Consider the following 16,249-nt stretch of genomic DNA (forward strand, 5'->3'; position numbering starts at 1 on the left):
CACCACAAAGGTGTTATGTTAATTCTATGTCCATAATGACTTAGAGAAGTACTATTTTGTGTCATTTGTGTAATTGTTGTAAATGCATCACTGCACATTTGATTAAATTACATTGTAATTTAATTGCTTAATAAAGCCAATTAAGATGTACTCATTATTCTGTCTGCAAGTTGTGTTTTTACAGTTATAGTATATGACTTAAGTTCTCGCAAGTTGGTTCCCTTATGTTAAGACTGTAAATGCTCTTTTATTGCTAGGGTAATGACTGCCTGTTTAAGCTTTGTGTTAAAGATGGGTGGCCTTCATCCACACCCTCCTCCATGATGTTAAAAAATAATAATAGCAAGAATAAATAATAATATATTTACATTTATACTGTGGATTTGATCTTTTTTATTACTGTATATGCAAAGCATCTAAAGAAATCCCACACTATGCCTGTATGGTTTTAGAAATAAATATAGCATGCAAATTTGTGAAATTGATTTTATTTTTTGGTGTTGTTTTGATACATTGATCATTCATCATTGACCATGATACACTCCAGTGATTGACTGTTGCAGGTGCAGTAAACCACATAATTAGGGGAGCTGATTGGGTTTAAGTGAGAAGGTGATTTGAATGGCAAACCTGGTGAAACTCTAGAAAGAATAACAGAAAGCAGCCAACACACCTTGCTTATCAAGCAAACAATACCTTTGTGCCATTGGTGTGTTCTTAGGGGGATTGATTCACCTGGTTGATTCACCAACAGTGGAACCATGCTCTCTAGTGATGACTCAAGGTTTTGTGTAGGTCAGTCTCATGAACTTCAGAGAGTCAGGTGCATAGACATACTGTAATGGTAATTGTAGTGTTCAGCAGTGTGGTGATCTGGAAAGACATGTACTCACTTGCAGAACTCCACAGGTAGTTCTTGATGGCAACCTAACTACACAGAGCTACATTGATCCAGTCCTGGGACCTCCTGGTCTTCCAGTGTGCTCATTCTGGCATGACAACATCTCCAGAAGGACAACGCACATCCTCACCCTGCTCATGTCGAGATGTGACAGTTACGTGGCAGATGCTCAATTAGCCAGCATATAATAGACTTTCAGTCCTGTTGAACATTTATAGGATGAGAGAGATGGGATAATGTGTGGCATCTACGACCCAGAGACCAGTCAACAGGCATACTGAATTTACCTATGCACTATCTGTTCAATTAAATGTCAGTACACTTGATTCTAAAAGACTGGCATTAGTCTCACAATGGCTTAGTGAATTTGTTGGAGTCATAAGGGGTACATTTTGTAGTGATGGTGGTTTGAGTTTCCTGGAACAATTGGAAATTGGAACAGTAAATTGTGAGTTAATGTTTATTGCTTCAAGGAATCAATCAACCACAGCAAATGGTGACACAGAAACGCAGATTACAAGGATGCAATACACAGTTTTATTAATGCAAATAATAAAATGTGCAAAAATAGCCAATACAAAAGTGAAGATATACTGTACAGTATATGATATGTACAACTAAGTGAATGGTGAACATGAAAGGAGGCTTGAAGCCTGATAAAGTACAGTAACTTGCACTGCAGCAACAAAGTTATTGCTTTTTTGCTTGTAGAAGGTGGAAGAGTTAACTTTACGTCATTAGTGTGTTTTTCTACCTGTTGTGCACAATATGGACAGTTGCCCTTTCTCAAACATCTTGTAATGCAAACTGTTTGAATTACATGGAGGTCTTGCAGAGCGAAAAAAGTGTGTTACACTGAATCATTTAGATGAGATCTGAAGATGCCCCTTGTTATAAAAGCTGTTAAAAGTCAGAATTAATTCTAATTAAGTGTGGAGAATCCTGAAGCCAGCCCCTTCTGCTTCTGTGAGTCCCTTATTTACCCAGTATTTTGCTTCGAAATCCTGCCAGACTCTGGGCATCTGGATTCCTACACCTGCTAATACCATATGTTGACTGTTTGGCATGCTGATAGCAACTGGAGCCCAGCCTGAACAGCAATCACCTCCTCTTACCTCAAATCTGAGATAATGTTCTTCAGGGCTTCAGACTTTGCTTACAGCTTGAAGCTGTTCTGGTGCTCATGTGATCATGTTTCTCAAAATAGTACTGTATGCATCCTGTTTTCTTTTCATTTGCATTAGCTGTTGTTATTTAATGAGCAAGAAGCTCTTCCTCAGATTGAAGTCCTGGCTGACGGCCGCTCTTTCCTATGGACAGCGTTGTAATACTGTAAGATGGCCTTGTGTGACTGGCATGGGCTGTGTCAGCCTTCCACTACGGGGATTGTGCTGGTGGGCAGAAACACATGATCAGCCGATTGCAGGAGTCTGTTGGATGGCCTGACCTGTTGTTGACACTGGTCTGTTTCTCATCCTCCTCTGGGGAGGGACTGTTTTGTGATGGAACATTCTGAGGGCAATGGACAGATGTTGATGTTGCTGCTTTTTGTTATTGCTTTATTTAATCAAGTGCCACTTGTCTTCTTTCACTGAGGATTTGATGTGTATTCTTCTTGACCTTTCATCTCTCCTCAGTTGGCCGAGATGCGACAGCGTGTAGAAGATTTAATGCCATGAATTTGAACTGCTTATCATGGCATTCAGCTCTAATGAATCTGTTCACCCGTGTCATGCCTAAAAAATACTTTTCATGTTGAAAAAATTGTTTTTTTTTATTCTTGGAGAGGAACAGCCATAAACAACCTGCCATCAAAAGTCTCCAAAAGCTGCATTTCTGTTATGAAATAGTATGCACTGAGCGTCATGACTTAAAAGCATTACACCAAAATGTTTTCACATCCAACATGTAAATGCAGCACACTCTGTCTAAAAGGGTGGGTATGTGACTGAAACAGAACTGAGTGCACTTCCTACAGAACGTTGTAAGTTTGTATTTTACACTCATATGTATCACCACCTGGTGGATGCTGAATGTAAAAAAAATCCAGATTTATAACGGCAACATCGCTATAATCATTTCACAAATATCAAAGCATGCAGAAATGACGCTTCTCCAGAATGGATTCATTACCTCCAGCTAAAATAGTTTGCTTGAGTAATGCATTTGGCTGGAAGGCACGAAGGGAGGCCCTGTGCTCTTGCTTATGTGAACATGACTCCCCACTCGTGAAGCAACTCGGCCTATTTCTGCTCACAGCGCAAGCATCATCTTGGCAAGAGCCGTTGCTGTTCAGAGAAGAGAAATGATTCAGCTGATGGCTGGTCGGGCCAAAATCCTATTTTTCAGACTGATGAAAATGCAAGTACTGTATAGCAGGTGCAAGCACCACAACAGGATGACAAGTGTAGTGTCTCTCTAAGGGAGCATTTTGTGTGTTTTTTTTGTGTGCCTGTGTTTGCGACGTACAGACCACAGCTAACAAATAAATCACTAGGGTGCCACACATCACTGCTCTTTCTGTCTTCACTGAGCTCTATACAGTATAAGGAATCAGAGGCCCTGGAATGATATTCTTTTAGCACTACTGTAAACGACTAATAAAAAGAATCAGTTGGTGACAACAGGTTTGGCCCAAGCAAGGTGACGTGTCAGGAAATAAAAACCGTGTGGTGGCACAGGCCCAAAAGAAAGCTACAGAACAGAAGCACTTTAGAAGGTAGCAAAGTTAGTGGGTTTTATGATTTGAAGCCTTATTTCACATTTGGAAAACTTGTTTCCTTGCATATGCCACTCAAACGCTGAGATCAATGAAGACAATGTGACACTTTGTAGTCAATGGTTAATATTTCTGATATGGCACATTTTATAAATAGTAGGATGAGTAGTTGTTGTACCTTTTCCTTTACAAACTCCAATGTTCTTGTGCCATTTATACAGTATATGTCACTTCTGCCATTTACTGTGACATTGGACTGAAATCTCTATCAAGACTCAGTAGTTAGTAGTCTGTTGCTTTCTTATACTCTAGCATGATGAGACAGTTTTACTATGAATAAGACCAACCACATTGTTTCCAGTGAATTAAATAGGCACAGGATGTTAATTTCTGTAAAACATGCACATAAGGTCATGCCTGACCAGGTGAGGATAGTGTAGCCCAGATGTTGTGATGCAACCTGGATGTTTCTGTCTCCTGAACCAGTAATAATGCAATGAGCAGCTGAGATTTCCCTGCAGACATACTCTACCAGCATTGTCCCTGTGGGGAGAATTATTTTATAATGCTTCATTTTAGCTTGAATGCTTATTTCACGTACAGGACTCTGGAGTTGTAGTCCATTTGAAAACTGAAACACAGTATATGCTTTCTCTAAGATGCTGCTATCAATGCTTTTTACCACCAAACCACACATTTCCTTTGCCAGTGCATTTCTGTTCGTAACATAAACATTAAATACAAAATGACACAGCACTGTTTCTGCATAGAATAGTTGGGGACATTTGTCTTTCTTTGTTATGAAGTAAGGTACTGTAGATATGAACATTTACGACTGTCAGTCGTAAATAAAAGCACCGTATCAAAATATTCTTGATTAAAAATATTGAAATATGTCCCACTTGAGAACTAGCTGAAATCACGGCTTCACGTTTACTAGAATACTAGAAATATTAAAATTAAACTACCTACATATTGAAATTCTAACAAACAAGAAGTCACTCAGCTCATTTTACATTTTTGGTTGCAAACAGCTTATTGATCAAAAAAATCTATATTTACCCATTTCTAGAAGGATTCTAAGATTTTGTACTTTTTTTTTCAAAAACAATATACTGTATATTTTTAGAATATTACCCAATTTCGAATAGTCATTTGTGTGTTTTTCCCATCTCGTCACAGTCATGACTGTGTCCCTTGTGACATCATACAGAGTCCTCTGACACACCCACCTTCCAGCCACTCATTTGTGAACACATCACAGGTAGCACCACCCCCAAGTGGAGGATCAGCTCTGATTCAAGGATAGACTTGTCTCTTATTGGCACCACTGCCTGCCTGCAGGCACCTGATAGGCCACAGGAATTACTGTGTCACTAATAGCCCGGAGATGCCAGGACAACTACTCCCACCCAGCCACAATAGTGGTTATCTGTTTGTGGGCCACCACTTGGGCAAACCTGGTCATATTCAGCTAATGACATGACACAGACCTGAACCCGCAACACCAGGATAATAGTGTTCGACCTGCGCACAGTTGAGCTATTTGTGAATCATACAGCAATGGTACCAAGCAATTCCTTTTTTCCAGGCCTTATTTCGCCTTCCTGATCCACCCAGCACTCCCGGATGTCAATCAGGACCTTGCTTTTGAAGTCTCGGACACTGACGTACCTCTTCCTTTGTGTAACAAAGTACTTCTTGTATTTGAAACTTTGTTTTACTATTAATCTAAAACTGATCCCCTGGGCTGACATTACAGTAACTTTCTGGCATATAAAGTGTTAACTTTGTTTCCCAAAGCTTTGAAGATAGCTGTGTTTAACCAACGGCAACCAAGAATTTCTGGAGCTTAAACCCTCTGGTTCTTCATAACTTTTCCAGATTCTCTGGACAGATTAAACTGAAATTCAACTACATTTCTGATTCACCATAAACCTGGGATTTATGGATATCTGCTACCACTGTTTTTGCTAGTGTAGTACAGAGTCAGGAAGAAAACCATATATTATCAGTTTTATTAGTCAATGCCCAGAAGTTATTTGAACATTTTTAATAGGATGGAGCATATTTATTTTATGCTCTGTGCATTAATTACAGCATTTTCAGTTACTAGATCAGAAGCATGAGGTCTGAGCAGTAAATATCCATATGAAGTATATGATATGATTCTCCATATGCTTGCTTTTACAGGCTTTTAAAAAACAAATTTCTTGCATTCATTAAAATCCAGGTCATGAACGACTGGCTTGTTCACACAGTTGTTTATGGCCTTAACAAAGCTAAGTGTCTTTCTTCAGAATGAACAGTGAACCGTGAACCAGAGGATACAAGTGGAACCTAAGTGAAACTGCATTTAAAACTGACAACAGGGGGCACTTGTTTACCTCAAAGGGTGGTGGGAGTATGGAACAAGCTACCCAGCCATGCTGTTGAAGCTGGCTACTTTCAGGATACATCTGGATAAGATCCTGGAATCATGTACAGTATCTACAGTACTACCAAAAGGTAAAAGCAGATAACCAGGATAGCCTCTAATTTGTTACCTTTCTTATGGTACGTTGCGTGTCTGGCACAACTCCTGACTGACTCAATTGGCAAAGTCTCCAGTTCAGAGTACAGGCTCAGCCCTGTTGTCCAGGTATTACTACATCCAGGCAGGGTATGTCATTGAGTTGGGCTAATTTCTCAAAGCAGAGTTATATGACAGTCTGACAGCAGCCAGGATTCAGTGGACGTGAATCGGTGGGGGTGCTTCACATGACAGCCGAACCCGTGATTTCCTGGCTCCTGTAGTTTTGCAGGTTAGGGTTAATAACAATTGCTTGCACTTGTATAGCGCTTTTCATCCCCAATGATGTCAAAAGCACTTCCCAGACCACTGTGACACACAGCGGCTATTCAGTGCCAGAAGCCCCACTAAACAGCAGATCAAGTAGGAAGTGAGAAATTGCTTATTAATAATTAATAATGTCTTTGTTTGACACTTTTATCCAAAGTGACTTACATTTGTATGCATTTATACAGCTGGGCAGTTTTTACTGAAGCACTCTCATTGGAGAGCCTAAGTCAAGGGTACAACAGTAGTGCTCCACCTGGGATTTGAACTCGCAGCCTAGCAGCACGCACTACTTGAAAAACGTTTTACAACCCCAGCGTCACCAGCTGAATTTACAGGTTGATGGGTAGAATTGAGCAAGCCTGATCAGAGATTAAAAATCCGAAGTTAACATCACTGCTCTTGTGAACAGTGCTGTGACATCTTCAATGACCACAGGCAATCAGGAACTAGGACATTGGGCTGGAATGCCCTATCTAGAAGAGAAGGTGTCACCTACTGGTCTATCATCACTGTTAACAGCAACATCCTGCCCTTTCCTAGATCCCAGTGCTGACCACAATTAGGCTTGATCACTCCTCTAGCCCCATCCTGACTCCCACTCCAAGGGGCTCACAAAGAATGGGAGAACACTTCTTCAAGATGACAGTTTTCAGAGGAAAGCCAGGTACTTGTGACAGGCAGTCAGCTCCTTTCGGCAGAGAGGTCACAGTGGCCAGTAATCACAGCCCTGACAAGCAGCAGCTGTGATTCTCCCTATATGAATGGACACGCTCTTCAGCAGGGTGGGGAAGCCAAACTGGAGACTAGCTGGTCACTGGTGGTCTATATTAAAGCCTCTAGACGAGCCATAAGCCTCAGACAAAAAGACTGATGAGCCATAGAAGAAGCACCTTGTGTCAGGAGAGCAGCAGACTTTTCCTTCTGTATATACATTTGTGTTATTGATTCCGGGAACTGCAGGAACAAACTTTCAAAGTGTTTTTTTCCCTTATTTTGCACTCAAACTAGTGTGTCACAGCACAGGGCGAGCTTAAGAAGGCTTCTCGCTGGCGTTATTCGTTCTGCCTGTTACAGGCGGGCGAAGAGGTGACTGGAGCTGATTAACAATTAGTAATGTGAAATGGGAGAAGACGTGGAAAAGAAATGATTTTTGAATCGCAATCTTAATTAGAAAAAAGAAATCGCTGTGAACGTTATTAATTTTTAATTTAATGGCCTGGGTGTTGCAGGTGGTAGTGTATGAATTGTTTTTTTGTTTGTTTCTCCATGTTACCATACGGCACCAGGAAAACAGGAAAAAGGCTTATTCAAGCTGAATGAGAACAAATGTGAATGGTGTTTCTGACCTGGACCATTCCCACAACTGTATTTTATCCAAAAATCTATATGTTGATACATTTACTAGCACACTAAAGATTTACCCTTTAATACTTTATTGATTTCTTAAACTGCTGAAATGAAAGAAAAGAAAATAGACAATGAGAAAGCAAAGTGTTTGGATGTAGGGAAAAAAGTGAGTATTTCGTGCGCTCAGATTCTTTGAATAAAGACTAGTGTGATGGATAATGCAAATATTTCCCCAACATCCAGTGAATATGGGGCTTGAAAAGCTTCTCAATGCAGATTTTTGCACTGCCAGTGGGCAACTGTCACACCAAAGCTGGAGATCGTAGTCTAAAATCCTGCCCCTAGGCAAAACACTTCGAAAAAGACCTGCTTCACTGAAATGACCCTTGATCTGTAGCCCCTGCAGAGCGTTTCAGACTTAGCGTCGTTATTCCAACTCGACAGTCAAAGAGAATTGCTAAAAAAGAAAGCTCCCTGCTACGTAGCTTTAATGAAATAGCTTGGGATTCCTGGTAACTTTAGTACTGTTGAAAGTCACGGAAAGTTCTGTCTCGCTGTCTTGCTGGCCTGGCTGCCTGTCTGTGGTGTCGTAGATGTTGTGACTGGTTGTGACTGAATCCAGAGGTGAGAGAGGTAGCTTTAAGGTAGCAAGTAGTGGCATGGTCCATACCTGAACTTAAACAGTCATCGGGCTGGAGTTTATGTTTCTGTAGTGTTGTGAGAAGTGTGGATATGTGATTCCCTGAAAGGGACTCTAGGAATGCGTTGAGTTTTCCAGCACAGTTTGGTGAACGTTTGGGATGAGTTTTAATTTGTGACAAAAAATTCCAGAGAATACTGGGAGAAGGCACACTCGAGGTTCATCCCCCAATGTGTCCTGAATTTCAGCAGAAATTCTAGTCCAGGTACAGCCATAATCACCCTGTGTTTTTACCATGAACAGTGTTTATGAGTGGCATATTGGAACCGGAGAATTTACGGCAGAGTGGCTGTTCTTGATCATGTCAACCCTGCTTTTTGGTTATTTCTGAGATGTTAGGTACAACAGTTATTTCTGACACATGACATACAGCAGGTGTCTGTTTAAAAGCCAGGTCAGGAATAATGACCCCAGGCCAGAGTCAGATTTCTACAGGACACTACTGTACTGCCAGGTTGCTTGCAGAGGTGCTAATACCCGTGCTGTACAGCTCAGTGGAACAGTGGGAATAAAGTGCTTTGCTCAAGCACACAATAGCAACACATGTTTTTTGTAACTTCACGTAATGTATGATGCTAGACTGGTACTGGGTGCAGTGGTCGCACTCCTCTGGTGGAGATGAAGGAATAACATGAAGACAGTGCTTTAGGTTATAAGACAGCAGTATCCAAAACACACACCTCCTAATGTATTCCATTCCCAGTCTTTGGTGAAACCACTTCCTTACATGTGGCATTGAATCCATTATTAATTAATCAGTTAACAAGTTGGTTGTGTCACTATCCTGCAACAGAATAATTTGGAAGTCCACTACTTCCACACTTATAGAGCATCTATTGATCTGAGTGACTGGATTATTTCCTTCTTCCACTTGGAGGAAAATAATTTAAACAAGAGGGAATTTATCCTGCATTTCTGCCTATGTGGTATTTATGCCTAATTCTATCACGAGGAAGCAGGGGTCATACATTTGTAATAGTGTGTTGTGCAGTGTGTGTGTCCCTTTCCTAATTTAGATAAGCCATCTGTGTCACACAGATGCTGACTTATAGTTTTCTTTCCTTTCTATGAAAAAATAAATGGCTTTCTCTCACTAGGTGGGTGGGCTGGGGACTAGAGGCTAGAAATAATTGAAAGTAATTCGAAGAAAAAATAAATCCAAAGATGCAACACATTTTTTATCTGCCTTTTTTTTTACAAACAATTTAGAAAAACTGGAGCAGTTTTAGCTGTGATTGTTTTATTTCATTTTAATAGGGGGTGAATTTTTTTGAATGTGATCCAAGGGCTAACATTCATAGTCTGAACAGCTGTAAATAATTTAAAAAAAAACAGAACTGCAACTTGATTTGTTTTTCTTTTCCAGTCACAGTACCACATAAAAAAACAGACTTAATTCATATCATGAGCTAAAATTGGAATTCAAGGCTTTGTGTATTTTCTTAGAGACCACATATCATGATTTGAAGAACCTGACCTAATCCTGCAGGAATCTCATCTTTAGATACTGTAGTGATCCGTTCCAGTGACAGTGTTTCTCCTAAGCTTATGTAACAGAGTGCAAAAGTATTCTCATTGTACCAAATGATGATGAATTTCCTTGAAGAACACAGAAAGACACTACAAATGAGGGGGCATTCTGCCCAGCTAGCTCATTTAATTTCTAGTTGCTAATTGATGCAGGAGCTCATTCAAACATCTCATCACTTTCAACAACCATTTATCCAATTCAGGTCATGGTGGCAGGGGTCCATCCCAGGAAGCATTTGGTGCAAGGCGGGATTCACCCTGGACATGACACCAGTCCATCGCAGGGTACACACTGACACAAACACATACTCACGCCAGGACCAGTTTTTACAGAAGCCAATTAACCTTCCAGGATATCTTTTGACTTATCTTTACTTATCTGTTTTCTACCCATTTACCAGTTCTCAATTCCTGAATGCCTACTGCCAGTAGTTAATCTTTTCTGAGAAACCTTACTCTGGATGCATTAGTTCTAGTTCAAAAAACTCTATCAATTAGTTAAGCATTGCCTGTCTTTCCAAATCCATGCTGACTATGCCCAAGAATCCTTTTGCTATACAGATGTTGAAATCGTGTTATCTTTTCCATAGCCTAACAGATAATAGGAGTAAGATACACGGGTCTATAATTATTTTTCTCAAATATTGTTTTAACGGATGGGCAATAGAATGGCAATTTTCTGTTGGTATTGATCAACTGATATTAACCCTGCCTGTGTTCACCGCTGGAAGAGATTCTTAAATGCTCTGTGAAAGACGTCTCTTATGTCCATTAGTACAACTGGAACACAAACAGGCCCTGGAGATCTGTTGATCTGAAATTCCTCTAATACCTGCAACACTTTTGTCTTTATTATGCTAATACTACCTAATGCAGGACTTTGCCTTTGCGTTGCCTGAGGCATGATGTCTACTTCCTTCTTGTTAAACTTTCATCTCCCTTCCTGGGAGGCTCTACGACACCATACACCATCCTTTGCTGTTCTTTTGCCATGGCAATATTCTGCTTCCCTGAAAGTGTAAAATTGTAAACTGTTTTGGGATGCTATCTGTACAATTTCTAAATGTACTTCTGTAATGTGATCGTGGCTCCCTAATGGTTCCTTCACCTCTGTTTTCATCACCAAAATGGATCTAATCTTTGGTGCAGGGCTCTTTTTGGACCTTCTTCACAAGAGACAATCCAGTAAAGAAATTCAGACTTTTAGCATCAACGGAAAACGAAAACAACTTCTATAAGTGCTCTGATAGGGTTTCGTTGCACAGAATTTGCGTTCATTACACGAATCCAAGCCTATTCTGTATATATAAACTTTCAGAAATCTTTTGTGGGTACTGGCTTTCAAGAGCTAACAGGAGCACATTTAATCCGATTTCGGTGGGATGATGAAAGGTTACTGCAATTTGCTTTCTCTAGGCAGGTCTGAAAGCTCTCGCCTTCTATTTCATTACAGCACAGGGCAGCTCCAGCCTCCTGCGTTGTCTTTTTAACAATGTGATTAGATTTGAAGACCTAAATTTATTGGCACAGAATTCATTGTTGAGCACTGATAACAACCAAAACAATTGACCTGTTACTTATCTCAGCCTCCTGTCTGTTCTTGTGCAGTTCTTGGGCCTGACAGCTCTGCTTCACTGCCAGATTTTTTTCTTTGTTTTTTGGCTTCCAAATGAGTCTATCAGTGCAAGCATCTGATGACTTGTGCTTTTTTTTTTTAAAAAAAACATACACAGCAAAATAAACCTGCATTTCCAATTGCAAAACAACTTCATCCGCTACCACTACTTCTTTAAGGCGTTAAAACCACTAAGAATTTTGTCAAGTAATGTAGAACGTTTTTTTCTTAAGGTACTTCAAAATGAGATGAAAAAGACAAACATAAGTATAAATCTGAAAAGTAGGAAAACACAATCTGGAGTCTGAATTTCATTTGCTCATGGCTTTCTTCACACCTGAATTGCTTTGTCACTAAAAATGGGTTATTTCATTTTTAATGATGGGACATTTTTCTGAAAAGCGTCATATGAGAAAATGGAAAATCCAGCGGATTGCACCAAAAGGGGTCTGTACCATCTATTAAGGAAACAAGGAGAACCAGTGTTGTTAACAACGGACTGCTTCTTCCTCTGTAGATACTAATAGGCATTTTTGCAAAAGCCACGAGAATTTAGATGCCATTATAACAGATGATGGGATCCAGAAGAAAAGTGTGCTTGCGTTAATAAGATATTTCTATCATCAAGAATATTCAAGCACCATGCATTTGTTTGATATCCCTTGGAAATAAAAAGCATATTTTCATTATATCCCAAATCCCCTTAAAGCACACGTGCCAATACATGCTGTGCCGATTTAATAAAAAGAACATGTCATTTAAAGTTGTTTTGTTATTACTTATATTATAAGAGTTTAGTGTGCTTTCTTACCAATATGATGATACTGATATTGTATAGAAAACAAGCACTAAGGCCTTTCTTGGAATACAGGGAAAGGGTAGATCTTTGTATTTTTATTTAGTCGAATCTGAAACTGGAATACAAAATGCATATTTAAACCATGGTACATGTCATATCACCATCACTTCATTTTCCCCAATAAACCCCCTTTTCTGACCTGAGGCGGATAACCATTATTTAAATATTCCTTGTACATTTTCTTAAAGGAGTGCATCAATCCATTAACATGCTTTCTGGTTAACAAATCTTTAAGAAAAAGTATGGTCTATGAGCTGATTGTGTGCGTTTGTGTACCTCTAACTGATTTCCTGAATTTGTGAATGCTACAGTAAATTATGTTTTGTGTATCTCTCTTAGCTTATCACTCATAGCACTATTTCCTTATATACTTCTTAATTTCTATAGACAGTATAATATAACCCTGTGCATCACCTGGGTCAGCAGTAGTGTGGAGTGGCAGTGAGGGCTCTGGATGTGTAATTAGAAGGTTGTTGGGTCATGTCTCAGGCGGGTTTCTGCTGTTGAGCCCTTGAGCAAGGTATTTGACTGAGATTGCGTTGATATGATGCTTGGTTATATAAATGGCTAAAACTCATCAAAAGGGAGTTATTATTATGGTTAATAAAAATCCTGGTTTATGTTAATGAAAGGTCACAAAGACTTAATGAATGATGAAGGATTTATATCTGTCTCAGATGCATAACTCTTGTGCAGAAATTACAAAATTTCAAGTGTAAACGTGCAGCCCACTGCGATTTTCCTTTTATAACTAAATGGCACCATTCAACAGCATACATGAATCAAAGATGTTTCTAAACATTTTTTTTTTCTTATTGTAGTTCTTGTCATTCAAAACCAATTGTGCAAATGTTTTTGTTTTTGTTCTTAATGTGCCCTTGTCTATTCTCTGGTAAAGGCAGTAGTAATCAAACTCAATCTGTTTGGTTTCTCAGTGATAAAGCTGTGCTCTTTATTCAATAAATGTGAACACAGTCAGCCTGCTAAGGTGAAGATTAATATCGGGGGTTAACCCATTTTGAAGAGTGTCACCATTCGGTACAAACTGTGTAGTAATTACCTTGAAATTACAAAGGATGCCCTTATCCCTGTACCTAGGGATACTGTGCCAAATAGATACAGCATCATACAGTGGTCTTCACTCATTTAGTGCAAGAATCACACTAGTTATTTCTAACCATCCCTACCATGTGCTGATTTTTAATTGGAGCAAGTAATAATTGGTTGGATTAAAACAAGCTAGATGTACTGTGTGTGTCACTTTGAGATCTCTCTGTTCTCTAGATGTTTCCTGCATGATTACAGAGACATAGAATTTATAGAATTACATATCTTGAGATTTTCCTTTCAGATTTTTGTAAAAGAAAATACATTACTAACATTTACATTCTAAACTAACACTGGCAATGTCTTGAAAAATCAGAAAACCTGATATCTTGCTATATAACGTGACAGCTGTTTCATGTCTACAGCATTAAGTTATCAACCACCCAACGTATTTAAATGTAAAGCAAGATGTTTGCATTCACCTTTTTTTGTAGACAGCAGATACAAATATAAATAGATAGTCTATTCATGTATAAGCTGTGAAGGCCATTTGCATATGAACACTTCATTTTCAATATTTATTACTGTTTTGACAGGAAAAGAGATAACATTTAAGAGGGTATCCCTCTTCAAGAAATTATGTTATTTATCTCACACTTCCACTCTTCCTGAATTTAAATATAAATACTGACTGGCTGCTCACAACTTTGCTAGCAACTTTTCTAGATCCCCTCACTCCATCCCAACTTCATACTTGTAGCTGTCTCTCTGGTTCATTCCTCACAAATGAGGGGGGATGTTTTGGCGCTCATCTTCAACCCCATGTGTTCTTTTCCAAAAGCTGTTCCAATAGGGATTTTCTAGTGCAGCTGTGGAATCTTTCATATGCTTGCAAGTCTCCTTCAACAGAACATAAAAAAGTGACTACCAGATTCTTTATTTGTAGAATTTTGCAGAATTTGTTTCGTACCCTAACTGCACTTAATGTATGCAATATTCTTCCACTTTTGGAATCCAGAAGGGTTAAAGTGATCCAATTAAGGTTCAACTACACCAGTTTACCTCTTCATTGTGGCCTAATGATGCTGGTAATTTAAAAAGTTGAATATTTGATTTGAGATGATATTTAATATACATTAGATAGATTGTTTAATCATCTAGGAATCTAAGAAGATTTAAGAGTGAAATTATTAAAATATTTATTTAATGAGACTTGGGGAATTTGGGGAACCCAGAACATGTTTTCCATGTTAATAAAGTGGCTTTGGGAAAAGGTGTTCCTGGATGACAGGTATGTCTGGATCTGCCCTGTAGCTGGGAAATACCTGCCATCATCGGTATGAGGTGACTGGGCCATGTGATTTGAAGTGCTCCTTTCAACATGTCCTGACTCTATTCAGTGATTAGAGATTAGAGAGTGGCGTATGGCTATTGTGTGGTCATGGAAAATGGTTTTGATCTGACGATTCACAGTCCAGACTCTGACAATACTGGCAGATTTGCTCTGTTTTTGAACTCATACATTCTGTGTTCACTGCATTTTAAAAATAGTTTCAGGAAACATTTGGAATCTCGTCACTCAGCAAAAGTGAATCCAAATAAGGTTCAGGTACTGATCTATTACTTTCTACTCCCAGATGGTTTTGCAATAGGGTTTTTCTAAAGCAGCAAACCCATTTCTTGTAGATCAATCTTACTGGATTGGATGAAAGCCATAAAGTCAGCTTTCAGTTTTCAAAGCTCTCTATCAAAATACAGTATATACATGAAATGCACATTTGATCAGGTATCGACTCACTTGAAACATAAATTCTACTTTGTCATTATGTATTTAAATAAATCAGCCAGCACTCAATGTCTTTGTGTGAAATAGTAAGTAAACCCTGAGTTCAACTATCTCAATGAAAAGGGTATGTAGAATTAGGTGCACCAAAACATGTACAAATGATTAGTTGGTCATCAGGAAGTGATTCCATCTGTAAATAAAATCAGAAACTTAGACAGTTTGGTCTTAAATACATCGTGCCCATATCAAAAGCAATCTGTGACAGTCTTAGGGAAAGATTTGTTGCTATCAGTCTGGGAAGCTGTACAAAGCCATTTGCAAAAAATCTGAAGTCCATCATTCCTTGCAAATTCTCTCTAAGATCTGATTAAAAAATGCTCCTAAAAGCCTTATACTGTAGATCACCAAGGTTCCATCCAGGCATCTACAGGCCTTTCTCTCCAAGAAGAACATTGTTTAAGTTTGCAAAACAGCACCTGAATAAAAAACAAGACTTCTGGAACAACGTCCTCTAGACGGATGAGTTAAAAGTTGAGTTGTCTGGCCATAATGTACAACCATCAAGAACAGTGGTGATAGTTAGGTCCTGCTTTGCATCTCAGGACCTGGCTTTGATATAGTTGAGTCTACCATGAAATCCATAGTACAACAGTGCAGCTAAAACTGCACTGAAAGTGGATCATGCAACAGGTCAGTGATCCAAAACACACAAGCAAATCTGTAACAGACTGATTCAAAAAGACGAAATTCAGGATTTTGGACCAAGTCAAAGTCCAGACCTAAACCCCACAAGATGCCATGAATGGACCTGAAGAAATCCCTCAACCATCACAGAGTGGAAGCAGTTCTGTAAGGAGAGTTGACCAGAATTCCTCCCAGGCAATGGGAGAGACTGATCGACTC

This window comes from Lepisosteus oculatus, chromosome 2 (genome assembly GCF_040954835.1).
Source record: "Lepisosteus oculatus isolate fLepOcu1 chromosome 2, fLepOcu1.hap2, whole genome shotgun sequence".
Taxonomy (NCBI): Eukaryota; Metazoa; Chordata; class Actinopteri; order Semionotiformes; family Lepisosteidae; genus Lepisosteus; species Lepisosteus oculatus.